This window comes from Bos taurus, chromosome X (genome assembly GCF_002263795.3).
Source record: "Bos taurus isolate L1 Dominette 01449 registration number 42190680 breed Hereford chromosome X, ARS-UCD2.0, whole genome shotgun sequence".
Taxonomy (NCBI): Eukaryota; Metazoa; Chordata; class Mammalia; order Artiodactyla; family Bovidae; genus Bos; species Bos taurus.
Genome location: NC_037357.1, coordinates 14061444 through 14080014, shown reverse-complemented (window position 1 = coordinate 14080014; position 18571 = coordinate 14061444). Strand labels below are relative to the sequence as shown.

Sequence of the window (18571 nt, the reverse complement as noted above, 5' to 3'; positions counted from 1 at the left end):
GTCCTGACCCTCATCTCTGCCCGAGATAGAGGCCTGTTTGGTCCTGCAGCTTCTTCTGGTTAATGTTTGACACTTCATTGTGGCTAATCATTTTAATTAGCTCTTAAAGTGGGGAGGAACAGTTAACCTTGGACTTCTCGATTTTGGCCTGGTGGGGCCTCATAGGGGAGGAGTGCTGGGGAGGTTGGAGCGGAAGTGAAGTCACCACCCCAGGGCCTGAGCCACCACTGCTCGGCCCCAACAGCTGGTGGGCACGCCCATGAGGGATTCACCCCCAGCGAGCTGACCCCTGGCCCTAGTGCTAGGTTGGGGGGGTCGGTGAAGGGATCAGATCTGGCTCTCTGCTTTGGGGAGACAGGATACATTGGGACTGAAAATACCCAGGGTTCCATTTGTACGACTAGAATGCAAATTCCTCCTCACAGTGAACAGTAGGGTTTTACTGGTTAGAAGGTGCTTTCTCAACCATTAATTCAGCAGACCCTTGGCAGTAACAGCCTGAAGGGGAGCTCTCTTGAGTTAAGTGAAGGACTTAACTATCCTGGAGGACTTCCTCTCCTGGTCAGTGTGGGGAAGAGGCTGCCTTACAAGTGGTTGTCTCTGGGTTCAAGCCGGGGAGGTGGGGGGGGGGGGCGTTGAGCAGGGTCCACGTTGCCACCCTCACACAGCCTCTAGCTGTGAGCGGGAGGAGTGGCTTGTTTGCAACTATGTCTGGCATTCCTCCCACTGCTGCACTGTTTGCTCCGCCGTTGCTCAGGAACTGGCGCCCACCCCTGGACAAACTGGAGGCCTGAAAGCAGCCCTCTCGGTGCCTGGAGCTAAGTGGTGGGCTTCTGTCTCCTCTGTCCTGTATTGGAATCTCAAAATGAGGGTGCTGTGACCTCTCATTCATGGGCCTGATTAATGGGATGTCCAAAATGTTCCTAGCCTGCAAAATTCAGGGCCTCCCTGAGAGGCCCAGCCAGACACAGGCTGAGGGGATTGCTTTCCCAGGGAAATCCCTGCACAGAAGTTTGGCCTTGGTCCTTGCCAACCCCCTTCTCTCCCCTCAACATTTTCATTTTGCCTCCTATCCCTAGAGCCAGACTGTCTGGGTCTAAATCCCAGTTCTGTTATTTACTAACTGTGTGATCCCATTTAATTGTGTGCCTCAGTTTCCTCATCTGTCAAATCAGACCTACCTCATAAGGTTTTGTCAAGGATCAAATACGTCAAAACACATAAGCTGTTTATTTAGAACCATAAGTGCAAGCTAACCTTATGGTATTGTCTAATATGGGGCCTAAAACTCAGATTTAACTCAGCAACCATTTGCTGAGAACCAGTCCCAGCACTGAAAGTAAAAAGTGAAAGTGAAAGTCACTCAGTCGTGTGCAACTCTTTGCAACCCCATGGACTATACAGTCCATGGAATTCTCCAGGCCAGAATACAGGAGTGGTAGCCTTTCCCTTCTCCAGGGGATCTTCCCAACCCAGGGATTGAACCCAGGTCTCCTGCATTGCAGGTGGATTCTTTACCCACAGAGCTATGAGCGAGGGGAATGTAGAGGTGAAGAAGACACCACTGTGAACTGTGTGTACCTTCCGGTGTGGGCCAGAGTCAGGGTGGGGGATGTGGGAGAAGACCAGAGAGGATGGCTAGGTCATCTACATAAATAACCATAATTCAAAGCCCATGTGGGGAGCCAGTTACCCCAGACTTGGAGGCTTCTCCATGTGTGGGGATCCAGGCTGGATTCTGGTCAGGATTCTACCCCTGGACAGAGGCCTGCCCTGAGATTTGGGTGAACAAGAGGGACGAGGAGACCCAATTCCTGTGTGGACCACAGGTGGCAAGCATCTAGTGCTGTGATTTGTTGGGTTCCAGGACAGGATGGCATTACTTAGGGCCACCCCCAGATGCCCCTCTAACCCCCTACTTGCTATGCCCCTAGCCCCCACCCTGAGATCCCCCACCAAGCTCAGAAGGGCCTTGGGCAGCCTTCTTCCTTCAGTCTTGGGCCTGACCGCAACCCAGGCTTGGTTCTCTCTCCAGGATTTCTAAGCTGCAAAGAGGTTTCTGGCTTCACTGCCAATGTATTCCCTTTGTGGTTCTCAGACTTAAAACTAGTTCTGCAGGGGAGAAAAGAAACTCACACAAGGTACCCAGAATCCCATGGGCGCTTTCCTAAGGGTCAGGGGCTTTTCTCATCAACACCAACCTGCCTGCAAATCTCCAGCCGCTGAGTCTTGTGTGGCCTGTAATAGCGGCCTCTCCACTCATGCCCTGTAGCTCGGACCCCAGTGCTGGTTGCCAAGGAACTGCTGGTCGGGGTGCTTATGACGGTTCTGACCTCATAGGAGCCGCTGAGTTTCAATTCAACAGACATTTATTAACACCTACTGTGTGCCCAACCCTTGCTAGGCGCTGTGGGGGAGACAAGGGAAGAGGGTGGCGGGAGATGACTAAGACATTGAAAATAATCCGAGGTGAGGACAAGCTGCCAGGACTGTGGCTGGTCAGGTGCTAAATTGTGCTCCTTGGAGCAGGGGCCAGAGGCGGCCTGGCTCAGAGATCAGCAGCAGCTGGAGGAAGAGCGAGGACAGGCTTTGTGCGGCCTCGGCTCTGAGCTAGACCTTGAAGGGGTGGGGCACTGTGGGGGAGATCCAGCTAGGCAGAAAAGGGAGAAAAGCTGCCTTTCTCTTCCCTGGCTACCTGCTGACCTTTGAAGCCTCGGTAATCATTTGGGACATGCGTGTCACATAAAAGATCAGGACAGCCAATGTGGGTGGCTCAGTGCAAAGCCCGAGCTCCACTCTGGGAGATACACAAAGTGGAGGGCCCAGTGCGGATGGATGAGACACAAAGGGTGGCCAGGCTTTTCCAGGCGGAGGGGATTTCATTTTGAACTTCCCCTCACCACACACAGGCCCTGGAGGGGAGAGAGGAGGAAAAGAGGCGGAGGGCAGCAAAGGGACAGGATGACTGCCCTACCACAGGTGTGCACAACCAGCACCAACTGGTTGAGTCTCACTTTCCCCAGCGTCCTGGGATTTCTCTGGGAGCCCAGAGGTTCAGGTAGAGGATGGAGATTTTCATTTTCTCAGCCAGCCAAGAGCTAAAAGGTCTAGAGAGTCCCACATGTTTCTGTCAGGACCCCCTGGGCAAGGGCAAGGACTAGCCGTGTAGTTGTTCTGTGACTTTTGCATCTCTCCTGGCTGGACATGCCGAGGAGACTTGATCCTTGTTAGATTTAACTGGATGAAAACAGCTGGACACATGTATACCACCCCCTCCCCACCACCCCAGGCATCAGTCTTCCTCTCTCTGCTCTCTGGGCATGTGCCCTCCCCAGCACATTGCAAAACCACGGAGACACACCAGAGTACCCTGACTTCTCATCCGGGGAAACTGTGTCCTAAGGTGAGTTTCTTGGCAGAGACCTTACCCAGCCTTCTCACTCAGGGTGATGAGGAGGGTCAAGCGGCAGGGAGCGGCACTTTCCCTGGCAGATGCACTAGGGTTGACTAGGGAAAGTGCCAGAACATTTCTCAGCCAGACCAACAAGAAGAAAGAGGTTAAACAACTTGCCCAGACTGAGGAAGCTTTGCCCTAGGTCCCAGTGCTGCCATTTCCCACTTCTCACTCCACCTGCCCTTCCCAAAGCTCCCTTCCTCTTCCAGTCGAGCCCTGTATTCTTCTCAAGAATGCTATTGTGTGGTATTGTCCTGAGGAGGAAGAGCACAGGCTCTCTGAATTCATATCCCAGGCCTGTCACTTACTGGCTGTGTGACTGTGGACTGATCACATAATCACTCTCCCAGGGTTGCTGAGGGTTAAATGAAATAATGCCTGTAAAGCACTTTGCATGATGCCTGGCACACGGAAACCACCCAGTAAGTGTGAGCTGCTATTATTCTGTGGCTATTATTATTGTTGTTGTTGTTCTTATCGTTTCCTCCTCCCACACCCTTGACTTTACCAGGCTCCAGGGATCAACTGCTTCTCTGGCAGTGCTGGCAGGGAACGCGATGCTCATTCATAAAAGCAAGAGGGAGATTTTCTACATCTTTCTGCTAACTTTTTGTTAACTCTGCCATCATACTAGATAAAGAGGGATGTGGAAAAAGATGTGTGTGTGTGTGTGTGTTTGTAGTAAAATATTTCTGATTTAAAAAAAATCAGAATAAAATCTTTCTCTTTACTACAAGCAGTGCTGTAGTAAAGAGCAGAAATCAAGTCTTGAACATTTTTATTAACTTTGCCATCTTTATCTCGTCACCATGTTCATCTTGATATTCATTTGCTGCAGGAATAAGAGTGAATTTGTTCCTTTGAGAGGAGGCCTCATGTTCCACCCCTGGCAAGTATTTAGCAATCATCAGTTTGTTGTTCTTCGGAGAAGGCAATGGCACCCCACTCCAGTACTCTTGCCTGGAAAATCCCATGGATGGAGGAGCCTGGTGGGCTGCAGTCCATGGGGTCACTACGAATCGGACACAACTGAGCAACTTCACTTTCACTCATTGGAGAAGGAAATGGCAACCCACTCCAGTGTTCTTGCCTGGAGAATCCCAGGGACGGCGGAGCCTGGTGGGCTGCCATCTCTGAGGTCGCACAGAGTCAGACACGACTGAAGCGACTTAGCAGCAGCAGCAGCAGCAGTTTGTTGTTCTTACCCTACTGAGTGTAGAATTCTGGGAGCCGACTGGCCAACCACTGCTCACTTTCTCCCTTCTTTCACTAGAACTGAGGTCTTGGGTTGGGGCTGGGACCCTGCCTTTGCCCAGAAGAGTTCCTGGGGGGCTGGGAGGCCATTCCCATTCCAAAGGCCTCCCAGAAAGTAACTTGGAGGTTTCATCTGCTCGAAAATGGGTTGGCGTTTGCTTGAGGTGCCTGTGGCCACCCACAGGGGCAGGAGGCCCTAGACCACCCTTGAACCACCCCTGAGCTACTTCACTCTGTCCCTTGGTCCCCGCCCCTAGGCCTTGAGGGATGGGAGAGTGGGCAATTAGTCTTAACCTCCCCAGATTCCTGATGACCTGACAACAAGGAGGTACTTAAGACATAGATTTAGCAGATAATGCCTTTTTTCCATAATGCCCCCAGAGAGGCTAGTTTAGCTCTACTGATTTTGTGAGAATCCATGCACAGAAAACACCTGTCTCATTAAGTGACCACTTTCTTGGCGCCACCCTGATCCTAAAAAAAACACGGTAGGCCCAGGCAAATCTAAACCTGATTCTGGAGCTCTGGTCATACACATGCACTTAGCTTCACAGCAGGCAAGAGCTGAAGTGCCAGCAAGCCTGTGGCACTTAAGGTTTGGAGAATAGGTAATAATGGGTTCAAGGAGGGCATATCTAGAGGAAGATCTTTCTTCTCCCTCCTCAGCTTAATTGGGGAAGGCTTCCTGGAGGTGAGAGGGCATTTCAAAGGAGGAAAGAGCACATGGGCTGAGCTCTAGGGGCCTGGAAGGCTCGGTGGGACAATGAAGCAGGCATAGGAGCGAGCCAAAGATAAAACAACAAAATACATTCGAGTCGGCACACTCGGTAACTTCCCAGGTTCAGAATTCGTCTCCACGGGTGGCACCAAGGAATGTGTTTTCCAGGGAAGATGCGTATTCTTGCTTCTTTTGTCTTCACTGCTGTCATATGATATTACTGCATAGTTAAATTATGCAATAATACTATTTGCTAAAATTACATAGTAAATGCTGCTGTTGTTATTTTACCCAATCTGAGGACCTTTTTCTTTCTCTTTTACAGTTTTATTGAGGCAATGTTGACACACAATAAACTGCACATATTTAAAGTGTGCGCTTTGATAATATTTGACATATGTATATACTCATGAAACTAATCACCCCCAAGAGTTTCCTTGCGCCCCTTTGCGATCCCTCTTTCTCATCCTGAGCAACTACTTATCTACTTTATGTGACTGTCGATTAGTATGCATTTTTTAATTGAAATGTACGGATCTTCTTTGACTTATGATAAAGTTACATCCTGATAAACCAATCGGAAGTTGAAAACACATCTAATACACCTAACCTGCTGAGTGCCATAGCTTAGCCTGCTGCTGCTGCTGCTAAGTCGCTTCAGTCGTGTCCGACTCTGTGTGACCCCAGAGACGGCAGCCCACCAGGCTCCCCTGTCCCTGGGAGTCTCCAGGCAAGAACACTGGAGTGGGTTGCCATTTCCCTCTCCAATGCATGAAAGTGAAAAGTGACTCTTAGCGACCCCATGGGCTGCAGCCCACCAGGCTCCTCCATCCATGGGATTTTCCAGGCAAGAGTACTGGAGTGGGGTGCCATTGCCTTCTCCACTAGCTTAGCCTAGCTTACATTAAATGTGCTCAGAACACTTATATTAAATTACAGTTGGGCAAAATCATCTAACACAAAGCTTATTTTATAATAAAGTGTTGAATATCTCATGTAATTTATTGAATACTGTTGTTGTCGTTGAGTCGCTAGGTTGTGTCTGACTCTTCATGACCCCATGGACTGCAGCGTGCCAGGCTCCTCTGTCCATCACTATCTCCCAGAGTTTGCTCAAATCCATGTCCACTGAGTTGGTGATGCTATCCAACCATCTCATCTCTGTCACCCCCTTCTCCTCCTGCTCACAATCTTTCCCAGCATCAGGGTCTCTTCCAATGAGCTGGCTCTTTGCATCAGGTGGCCAGAGTATTAGTGTTGAGTAGCTCATGTAATGTATTGAATACTGTACTGAAAGTGAAAAACAGAATGGTTGTCTGGGTACAGAATGGTTGTAAGTATATTGGTTGTTTACTCTTATGATCACAGAAGATCAAAATTCAAAATTTGAAGTAGGGTTTCTACTGAATGTGTAACGTTTTTATGCCATTGTAAAGTTGAAAAGTCTCGAGTGAACCATCATTAAGTTGTGGACCGTCTGTATTTGACATATAACATTGTGTAAAGTTAAGGTGTACAGCATTGTAATTTGATATGATTATATATCATAGTGATAATTAGCAGTTCTGTCATTGCGTAATTATCCTCTCTATTTAGTAATTGGAATGATTAAGTTCTAGTCTCTTACCAAGTTTGATGACTGTTAATACAATATTGTTGTTTACATTTACTACACTGTGCATTTGAGTTCTCGGGCTTATTCAGTACTCATTGTAATAGTTTGCGTTTTCTAGAGTTTTATATAAGTGGAATCATATCGATTGTATTCTCTCCTTCTTTGGTTTCTTTCATCCAGCACATTTATTTTAAGATCCATCCATGTTGTTTTCTACATCAATATTTCATTCTTTTATTGCTAAGTAGAATTCCATTGTCTGGACAATACCATATACTGTTGATCTGTTCATCAGTTGATGGACATTTGGTGGTGGTTTTGATTTTTTTCTAGTTTTTGGCTATTACAAGCAAAGCTTCAGTGAACTTCTTTGTACAAATCTTTCTATGGCTATATGTGTGTTTTTCTCTTGGTCAAATACCTAGGAGTGGAATGGCTGGATCATATAGTAGTTGTAGGTTCAACTTTTTAAGAAACTATCAATCTGTTTTCCAAAGTCATTGTACCATTTTACAGTTCATCAGCAATTTATTAAAATTCCATTTGTTCCACATCCTTGCTAACACTTGATGTGGGCAGTCTTAAAATTTTAGTTCTTCTAATAGGTGTGCAGTGGTATCTCATTGTGGTTTCAATTTGTATTTCCCTAATGACTGATGATGTAGAACATCTTTTCATGTTGTTATTTGTCATCTATATATCTACTTTGGTGATGTATCTGTTCAATTTTCTGCCCATTTTTAATTGACTTTTTTGTTTTCTTATAGTTGAGTTTTGAGAATTCTTTATATAGTCTAGGTAGGAGACCTTTATCAGATACATGCTTTGCAAAGAGTTTGTCTGAGTATGTGCCTTATCTTTTCATTCACTTCACAGTGAAGAGCAGAAGTTTTCAATTTTGATAACGTCCAGTCAATTTTGACTTTTATGGATCATGCTTTTGGTGTTGTATCTTGGAATGCTTTACTTAGCCCTAGGTCACAAATATTTTGTCTTACAGTTTCTTTTAGAAGTTTTATAGATTTAGGTTTTACATTTTGGTCTTTGATCAATTTCAAGTTAATTTTTCTCTATGGTGAGCCGTAGAAATCCATTTGATTTCTTTTAAAATATGGGTATACAGTTATTCCAGCATCACTTGTTGAAAAAGCTATCATTAGTCTAATACAGTTGTCCTTTCATCCAGCTTACATAAGCTTATTTCTGGACTCTATATTCTGTTCTGTTGATCTATTTGTTTATCTTTATGCCAGTACCAATTGTTTTGATTACTGTAGCCTTTATAATCATTCTCAAAATCAGATAGTATTAGTCCCCCAACTTTGTTCTTTATCCAAGTTGTTTTTGGGACTTCCCTGGCAGTCCAGTGGTTAAGACTCCGAGCTTTCAATGGAGGGGTCGTGAGTTCAATCCCTGGTTGAGGAACTAGGATTCCACACTCTGCATGGCACAGCCAAAAAAAAAAAAGAACGAAGAAACCAAAGTTGTTTTGCCTATTTTAAGTCACTTGCAATTCCATATGAATTTTAGAATCAGATTGTCAGTATAATTTTTCATTGATATATTGTTGTTGTTTAGTCACTAAGTTGTGTCTGACTCTTCTGCACCACATGGACTGCAGCCTGCCAGGCCCCTGTGTCCATGGAATTTTCCAGGCAAGAATACTGGAGTGGGTTGCATATAAGTTTCAGATGTACAACATAGTGATTCACAATTTTTAAAGGTTATACGCTATTTAGAGTTATTATAAAATACTGGTTATATTCCCTGTGCTGTGCAATATATCCTTATGGATTATTTATAATATCATGTTCTTTTAATACTTGAGAATTTATTCTATTTACATTAATTGTTATAACAGATATGTTTAGCTGTGCTATTGTGATCTTATTTTATAATCATGGATGAGCCTGATGCTACTGTCATTTTCAGAAGATGCTTAATCTTTTCATTGATATCCTTCAGTAAAGAGTTCCTTAACCTTACCATGCATTTGCAAAATAGGACCATTTATTATTTGCCCTTCGTTTATACCTATTTTTGGTGCAGTGTTCCATGATTATCATTTTCTAGATGCCAGTCATATCCCTTTTCAACCTTGTCTGTCTAGCAAACAAAAGGCCTCTTTTAAAAAAAGTTATCCTTGAATCCCATTCTCTTGAATCATTTTAGCTCTTAGAACTGATCCAGTGTTTTGAAGTCTTTCCCAAGGGTTCAGTGATCAGACCAGCACCCAATATTCACGGGGTAGAAACACTGTGGTTTGTACAAAGAGAGAGTGCTTTGATGATGACCTGATTGATCAACTGCCCTCTTGATGATGTTTGGAATAAATGACTCTAGCTGGTATGTGTTTTCCTTAGTAGAGACCTGAAGCAAGAGAAGACAAGTAATATTTAAGCCTGGGGACCTTTGTTCCCTAATTCTATTCTTGTCCCCACCCCTAGACTATAGCCCTCAGATCTAGCAGGACTCGGGGTCTCTATTCCAGAGATTTCACTTGGGCTGAGAATTTACATGGGCTTAGTTCATGAATGCCCAGACCTGTGTTAGAGTCAGGAGAAGATAAAATAGACCTTGATCCCATGAATTTTACAGCCTGTTGGGGAAATAAGACATACACATGAAATAATTAAAGAGAAATTCGAGATTGCCTGGGATTAAGAGATCTTGTGGTGGAATTTAAGGGCTCTGGGAGTTTAGAAGGGGGCCCCATGGGTGCGGGCGCTAGTTATCAGGGCAAAACCAGCTCCATGGATTTGGGGAACTTGGTTGGGACCTTGCTGGACGGGCACTGTTTGATTAACTAAAACAGAGCAGCAAGGGCCTGGCAGGCCTGAGAAACTCCGTGAATGAGCCTGGAATGTTCCCTCAGGGGACCATGAGGAGACCACTGGGCTTGAAGCCCAGGCTTGAGTTGGGAAATCATGGGAAATGAGGCTGAGTAGGTAGGGTGGGGTCAGACTGTGAAAGACCTTTGGAAACCAAGCAGATGAGCTTGGACTGTAAGGCCCTGCTGAGCTTGGCTGGTGTGGCCACAGCCATAGATCTAAATGTGTGCCCTGGAGTAGGAGCTGGTGCCAGCTCAGAGGCTGGGGGAGGAGCTCAGCAGAGGCAGAGCCCTGACTGGAACTTATTCTTCCTCATGCCCAGTCAAATGGGCTTTCTGCTGCCCCAGGCCTGGTTAGCTTTTCAAAGACTTTCACATCCCCTCTATACAGCTTCCCAACAGAAACTACAGGCATGGGGAGGAGATGGGGAAGGCCTGCTCCAGAGTTAATGGTATGATGGGAGGCAGAGTCAGCAAGAAACACTCTTTCGCTCACCTGCCCCTCTGTTAACCTGCAGAGCCATTCCTTAGGTTAAAGCAGGGTAGCTCCAGATGGCCTTTTAAAATGAAAATGTGTTGAGGAGAGAGGTGACACATTAACCCAGTATCACCCATTAACACATTAACACTAAATGGTTTATTATTTTTGAGTGGTGGGAAGCTGTTCCTGGGGAGGTGGGATGACCTGTGGAGCCCTGACTGCTACTAGGGTCAGTAAGCTTGTGAGGAGCTCTGAGTAGCATGAAATCTATGGTGGAGGGGGCGGGGGAAGCCCGGGGCTGTGAGAGCCATGTGACATGGCATGCCTGTGGTTACATAGCCCATTAATGGCAAAATTGCCTGAGCAGAGTTTTTCCAAACTTTCCCACCCAAGTGCCCCAAACTATTAAATTCTATCTCAGAGACCTAGAAAAACACAGTTTCATAAAAGTTCTTTGAAGTATGGCATTTTTTTCCTATACTGTGAATGCCTGAAATCTACCGCCTGAACATATTTTAATTGACTTCTCAGTGAAGCAACCGAAAGATGAGGGAGGATCCGGGTTTGGACTGTGGCTTTGATTCTGGCTATCAGGATTGGTCAGCTTTAGCAAGCAGGCTCTGTCCCTGTGGGAGCTGCCTAGGGACAGGTCAGAACTTGAAGTTTCAAGGTTTTAGCCCAAAGTGCTGGAAAAGAAATCCATCACCTCCTGCATGCTCATTCACCCAGTGGCCCCCACTGTCTCCTTCCTTGATTCAAACTCATTTAATGGAAAAATCTAAGCCGTTGTACTCTGAGGGGAAGTCATAGGACCTGCTCAGTGGTTAGCTCAGGCCTCATCCTAGCCTTTGGGTGGGCTGGAGACAACAGCAGAACCCAGGAGGCCCTCAAGTCTGTGCCCACAGTTTCCCTAGCCTTCCCGCCTCCCCGGCCTCACCTGGAACATGGAGTACTCTTCAGTTAAAAACAAAACAGCCTCAGAGCCTTCCACCCTCGTGCTGCTCCCCGCCCCGCACCGCTTATTTCTGGGTGGCTGAGAACAGAAGAGCTGTCGGCGGAGTCTCTCCAGGCCAAACTTGGCCTCCTCTGCAGCCCGAGGGCCCCATTTCTATCCCCACAGCCTGCAGATAGAGACCGTGGTAATAGAGAGAGAATGCCTGGACCAAGTGGACGGCTCGCTATGAATATTCAGGTTTCACTCTGGGAGGCCGCAAGGCTTCATCCACACCCCCGGCCTGCCTGCGGTGGGGAGGGAATCGGGGGTGCCGGCCTGGAGTGACGAAACCACAGCAGGTAGGGCCCTGGGCGGGGCGGCTGCGCCGGGCGGGGCGGGGCAGCCGACTGGGTGAGGCCCAGATTCCCCAGGCTGATAAGGCAGCCTGTAAACACCGAGCAAGAGGAAGGGGCAGAGGGCAGGCGACCAGATGGCAGGAGAAGGGGGAAACCGGAGCCCAGGCCTAGCTGCAGGAAGTGGGGCTTGATGTGGAAACATCCTGTCCAGCGGGGACTAGATTGGTGGCCAGCAGCGATCGCTCCCTCCACCGCGGAGGCAAGCTCCGCGCTAACTGGGGGTGGCCTGGGCACTCGGCCAAGAACATGGTTCACGACATCTCCAAAGGATGTGATCAGTGAGTCTCATGAAGGGCTATTCTACCACCTAGCACCGCCGGTGGGCAGGGGCAGCGGGTGGGGAGGAGTGAAATCAGGTCCAAACCACCCCCATCCCCCCATAGAGAAACCGAGCTGCGGAATCCTCAGAGAGCTTGTGATTTTCTCGGGAAAGTCCTGCTTGTCACCATGCCTGTGAGGAGCATCAGCTGGAACACCTAGTCGCAGCTAGCTAGCTCCCTGCAGCACTCCAAGAAAAATCTGGTATCCGACATGCCAGTCTCTTCCATCCTGCAGTGCTTTATAATAAGAACCACAAAGGGTCAGAGCTGGTAGAGCCTTTTGTGAAGGAAAACCAAATTCACCCACTTCACTTAACAGATGGGGATGCTGGGGTTCAGAGAAGGGCAGGGACCTGGCCATGCTCATGGAGACCTAGGTTAAAGGCCCAGCTCTAGAGCATTTTCTACTCCTACCATGTTGCTTAAGACCCCGCCACCATGCCTCATGCTGCCTTGCACACTTGCCAAACTTCAGCAGTTATGGTTGCTCAGGGTTATGGGGGAGGCTGATGGGAGGAAGGGAGCCTTGGAGTCAGAAGTAAGAAGACCTGGAGTGTGGTCTGAGCAGTTCTGTCTTCATCACCCCATAAAGAAACTATACACAGTAGCAGTCACTCGCCCTTTTCCCCCAACCTCTGAGCCTCAATTTTGAAGAGACACTTCCTATGGAAGTGTTTTGAGGGGAAAAAACCCCAGCAATATCGTTTAGGCAGATGCGCTAACCCAGCTTACTGGGGGGACTTACATGCGAATAGACCTTACCACAGAGAATAGGGTGGGCCCAACGATAGGCCCCAGGCCACAGACCTGGCACCTATGAGGTGTTCAGCTCTGACTTTCCATAAATATTTGAGTAAACATGTGAACCAACACCCTGAGATAAGAACCCAGACTTAAATTATGTGTAAGTTGAGAGCCAGTGTGTATTTATGGGGCAGGGACCATGCCTAGGCCACTCCGGGTCTGGAGCCAGGAGCCCTCTGGAAACAGGCTCCTAAGGTACAGGAATAGCGGCAGACTCCTTCATCACCAGAAACTTCATCACTCCTACTCCACAGTACTTATCCTCCACAAGGGCTCAACTCATCTCCATTTGGGTGCATCTTTGCCCAGGGAATTAGGTTTCACCTATCACATGGAGCCTGAAAGGGACTGGGACATGGGAAGCCTTAGTTGAAGGATCTTACAGGGGCTCTGAGCCTTCAACCCTGGGTGTAGAATTAGGACTCTGAGCAGATGGTCACCAGCATGGGGCTGCATGGGAAGAGCACAGACATTGAGGTCACACAGACCTGGGTTTGAGTTCTGCCTCAATTCTTGACAGGCAGTGTGACACTGGTCATGTTACCTCATCTTTGCTAGGTCTCACTTGTGCTGTTTGTAAAATGGAACTATTAAAACAGGATTACTACCAAAATACATGTAACTGAAAACAAAGTTCAAAGACCACAGTAGTTGGAAATAAACCTGGCTTCAAACCTGGGCTCTGCCAGTGACTAGCTACTTTGGGATGTTGTAAGAATGAAAACAGATAGCCTATGGAAAGTGCCTGGCGTGACATCAAGCCCACGCTCATACTCAGTAGATGTAAATCTGTGTTGTCCTGTCTCCCTGTAATGGTTACTCTTTGGTCCCCTGCCCCAGAAGCAGAGGAAGCAGCCTGGAGTGATATCCGAGGGCACAAAAGGAAAACCTTGCCTGCTTTAAACAAGTACCCATGCCCCCCTGCCCCTCCCGCCACAGGTCCACGGCCGAGGCCACGGCGGCCACACCCACCACCCTGGGCCCAGCCCTAGCTCAGATTGGTGCCAACCCCGCAAGCACTGGCCCTCAGCTGGCAGCGATCTCAAGCGCTTCCACCTCCTCCGCCCAGTCAGATGTGCTTTCCAAACACGTGCCACCAGTTCTGAGTTGGGCTCGTAACCAAGCCCTGGCCCTGGGTTTGCACTGCAGATGTAGGGAGGGGCTGGCAGGGGCCCAGGTGCACATCCAGATGTTGTCTCTGACGCTTCCTTGGCATCTTCCATACCAGCTGTGAAGCAGTATTCACTCCAACTCTCGGGGCGGAGCAGGCAGTCCCCTCACAGGCAATGGGTCCTATGGCAGGGGTGCTGGCTCTTTCTGGCCCTGGAAGCATAGAGGGAGAGGGCAGAGGGCAAAGCCAGATTGCTGTCTTGACAGGAGGCCTGCTTGGTCTGGACTCTTGGTCAAAAGCCCAAGAAGATGATCTCTCAGAGCCGAGAGAGGTAGCAAGACCATCTTCCAATCCATTTTTGTTGGTCTTCTCAGAGCCACCATTTCTATGGGTCCCCTTAGCTCTGCTCACTGCTACTTGAACCTCATGGAACAGTATTACCACAGGGGGCTGAGGTGGTTGCATCTACCCACTATGAGGACCTCATCCCAAGCACTGAGGCTTCTAGAACCATTGTCATGTACTTCTAACCTGTCTTCAGGAGAACTAACCTGTCTTCAGGAGAACTAACAACTGGGCAGACGTGCAGAGCCTCAGGCAGCTACTGCTCCTCTGACCCATGGCCTTGGGTCACCTGCCCTGGTCCCTTGTGGGCATCCAGCCCCACTGCTAGGAGCAGCACCTTGCAAAGGCAACTGGGAGGCATTTACAAGTAGAAGTCACCACACCAAATCAGCAGTGGCTATGGAATGTGATAGCTTCCTGTTCCATCACCTAGAAAATGCCACCACCCTTGACTCACCCTTGACTCAATACTTTGCTCTCCATTTTTGCCTCTGTCCCTCAGTGCTAGGGACAAAATCATGCAAAGTTACGATGTGCCATTCATTTCAGTGTCACCTGCTCCTCTGAAATAACCCCTGTGGTTGGCCTGGTTTCCCCAGGCATTCTTGCTTCAACACATCTCCCCATGTGAAGCCGCCCAGGGCTAGCCCTCAGCCCAGGTGGACATTGACCTCAGCATTTACAGCCCAGTCTTTTACCCAGCAGGCGCACTCTGCTCCCCGAGGTGATCACCAGGTGAAGTGATGAGCTCACGTCTATGTATCTGCCAACAGGAGAGGGTTTATGGAGGCAGCTCCACCTCCCACCCAGGTCCTGGCTCTCCTGGCCCAAGCAGGGTAGCAGAAGAGCTGCTGGGGCGTCCCCTTGTGTAGACAACTGTCTCCTCAGCCTTCCTGTGAGGGATCGTCCCCACTCACTCGCAGGGCCCCTCCCTTCTCTGCACTCTCTGACCTGTGTGGGGCAGGGGCGGGGCTGGGAGGGCCAGCAGGCCCTGAAGGGGAAACTGCTGAAACCCCTGGGACAGGAAGTGGCAGAGAGGGGCTGTTTCCTCTGGTAGAGCAGGGGTGCGGAGAGGGCTGGCCCTGTCTCCTGCCTGTCTGCTGTGGGCTCTGGGAGCCAAGGAGAGCTGAGAGTCCCTCTCTCCCTTCCTCTACCCACCCCTACCCCCGCAGTAGAAGCTCCTGGACCACTGAGGTAGGGGTGCTTCCTCAGAGGAGGCTGTCTTCATTTTACAGGGAGAAGAATTCAGAGAGAAGGGCAGCAGAAGGGAAGGGTCGGGGGGGGGGCAGGTGGGTATAAATGAGGGGACCCACATGGTAGGGAAAACCACAGCTGAGGAGGGGCGCCTTCTGTGAGGTCTTGTCCTGAGAGAAAATGATCAGAATGGTGCCTGCTCAAAAGTATGTGAGTTGGACATGCAGGACACTGCTGAGTCTCTAAATCACAGGGCCAGAAAGGGCCTGAGGCCATGCCGGCCAACACCCCCCCCACCCCCCTCCCCCCCACCCCCCCCCTTGTTGTGTGGCTGAGGAAACTGAGATCCACAAAGCAAAAGTGACTTACTCAAGGTCACATCATGGGCCAGAACATTCTGATGAAAATCTAGAGTTTGTATTTGATGTTCCACGGCTCCCTCCAGGCACCTCTGAGTCTGTGACATTCTTTTCTGAAAGGAACTTGATGAATGTATTCCCTCTGAAGGGGAGTGAAGCCTTTAGTCCAGGAGTCAGCAAACTTTTCTTTCAAAGGACCACACAGTAAATCATGTAGGCTTTATGGCCCATGGGAACTCTGTCACAACAACTCATGATGCAAAACCCACCCAGACAACACATAAACGAATGCGTGTAGCTGCGTGTCAATAAAACTTTCTTTGTGGACACTGAAATTTGAACTTCATATAATACTCCTATGGCATGAAATATCATTCTTCTTTTGACTTTTTCCCCCCAATCATTAAAACAAAGTGTAAAAACCATCCTTAGCTCACCAACCACACAAAAACAGATGGTGGCGTGAATTTAGCACATAAAGCATGAAGAAGAGGAGGTGGTGAGGGAGGTGAGCCTTCGTCAGGTGAGGGGAGAGCAGGTAAAGCTTTGAACAGGATGTGATATTTGTAGTGCCGGATGGGAATCGGAGCTGCAGAAATTGAGGAAGGGCATATTGGGCCTGGGGGATGGTGTGAACAAAGGCGCGGAGGTGGGGAAATAATTGCAAGAGTTAACTGTGTTCTGCACACGTGTGGCCTGGTTGTTGTTTGCCAGCCCTGAGTCTCGGGCTGCTGTCTGTCACCGGAGGAAAGGGTTGGCTCTTTTGAGGCTGCCTAGAGACAATGAGGAGGAGAGGAAGAAAGGTCACCTAGGAGTCACAGCGACTAGCTGTGTGACCTTGAGCAAGTCACTTCTTCCTCAAGAACCCTGCAGCCAGATGACAGGAAGGATGGATGCGCTGATCTTTCAGGGCCTTTTTAACTTTCACATCCTGAGACTGAATCAAGGAGAGGCTTTCAGTCGTGTGGGGAGGAGTCCTAGGAGCTCACAGTGACACCGGGGCTCAAGCTGCCCTCCCTGCCTGCCCACCCCAACCCGTGGGCTCTTTTCCACCTTATCCTTTGTGCACAGGATGCTGGACTGCCCCTTGCTTCTGCTCACCTGGAAAGTGGCCCGCAGGGGAAGGAGGCATTTGGAAGAAAGCAGGTCTCAACCTGGAGCTGCCCCTCCCAACTGGGGGAGCCCTCGATCTGAGCGGGGAGCCTCTGCATTTGTTTCTAGGACACATGCTGGCAGGGACCTCAACAAAGAACACTGTCCCTCCAATAAAAGATATCTGACTTAATATCCTGTTGGTATCTACTCACAGATTGCCCCAGCTTCTAAAAAAAACCACAAGTAACTTTAATTAGTCTCTGGTCAGTGTGTCTGTCCGCGCCCCGCCCCGCCGCCATGGATCAGGTAGACTTCCTAGGGGCAGGGGTCGGATGGCAGAGCATCTTCCGTTCAGCACATGTGGCTTTCCTGCCACAGTGTTCGGAATGCAAACCTCACCAGGCCAGGCCTGTTCCTCTGGCCACTGAAGGCTCATGGAAACTCCTCCTGCCAGGGGATGTGTGTAGATGTGTGTGTTTAGCAGAAAATGACTCTCTGGGCTGTCTTTTGTTCCATCATTAATCCTGGTTTTTTTAAGATCACCCCAACTTCAAAATGTCCGAACTGAACTCATGTTCTTACCATACTTCCTGCCTTAATCTCTGTCTTTTTACCATTCTCATGGGAAGAACTGGCTGCAACCTTGGGGTCTCTACAAGTCTATATGACCCCACCCTCTGTCATTTTATCCCTTCAGGGTGGACCTGGGAGTCACCTCCTTGGTTCCCTCCTTGGTTCCAGCCACCCATCTGGTCCCCTTCCATCTCCTCCACTCAGTCAGATCAAACTGATCTTCCTAGAAAACTGCTTGTTTTGTGCCCCTGCCTTGCTCAAGAATCAACCGTGACTTTGAGTTGCTTTCTGGATCGAGGCCTATGCACTCATCCTCCTGATTTCCCTGTGGTCCCCCCACCAGCCAATCTCATACATACCCTCCCCATAGTCAAACTTGTTTCTGCTCTCTACCATGTTTGATAATTGTTGGTTATGTCCCCCTCAGTGTCCATTTCATCCCACTACCTCCATTTCCCTTTCTTCCTGTCCATCTAGGTAGAGATATCATGAATGCTTAATGCATGACCTCAGCCTGAAAGACACAAATCTGACCCGGAAATCTAAAAACACACTTGGAATGTAACAGAGCTTTCACCTATGTTAACTTGCTGGCTTTCCACGACGACCCTTTGTGCTAGGGAGAGTGTCCCCATTTCACAGAGGAAGAAGGTGACCTACCTAAGCCCCAAGGCAAAGCTTCTCGCCTGTGCCCTTACGGTTTGCAGAAACTTCTGAGGTCTTCACCTAGGCTGTTGCTGGCAGTGCGCCCCCCTGGGGATTCAGGAGCTGCCTCAGACTTGGCTTTGGCCTTGTTCCTGCAGCCTGTCCTCCCCATCACTGACTTGTTCTCTTCCCCTTCCCAGAGTACTCCGCCTCCTCCTGGTTCCTGGAGCTCTGGAGATGAGGGTGTGGTGGCTGCAGGCACCTCCAGGGGGTGCTCTTTCAGCTTTCTCAGGCCAGGCCCCTGGGAGTCAGGGCAGCTGAGAAGATAGGTTCCCTTTGACATAACCCTTCCCCCACCTCTCCTCCCCTACTGGGGCTTCTGTAGTGCTCTTCTTGCCACATAACCACAACCCAGAGGGCTGG

General features: G+C 49.0%; 1 protein-coding gene across 2 annotated transcripts in view; it reads left to right on the top strand.

Annotated features, from left to right (window-relative positions):
- ELF4 (E74 like ETS transcription factor 4) overlaps positions 1–18571 on the top strand; it is a 39844-nt gene that overhangs the window by 1533 nt on the left and 19740 nt on the right. The window lies entirely within an intron of this gene.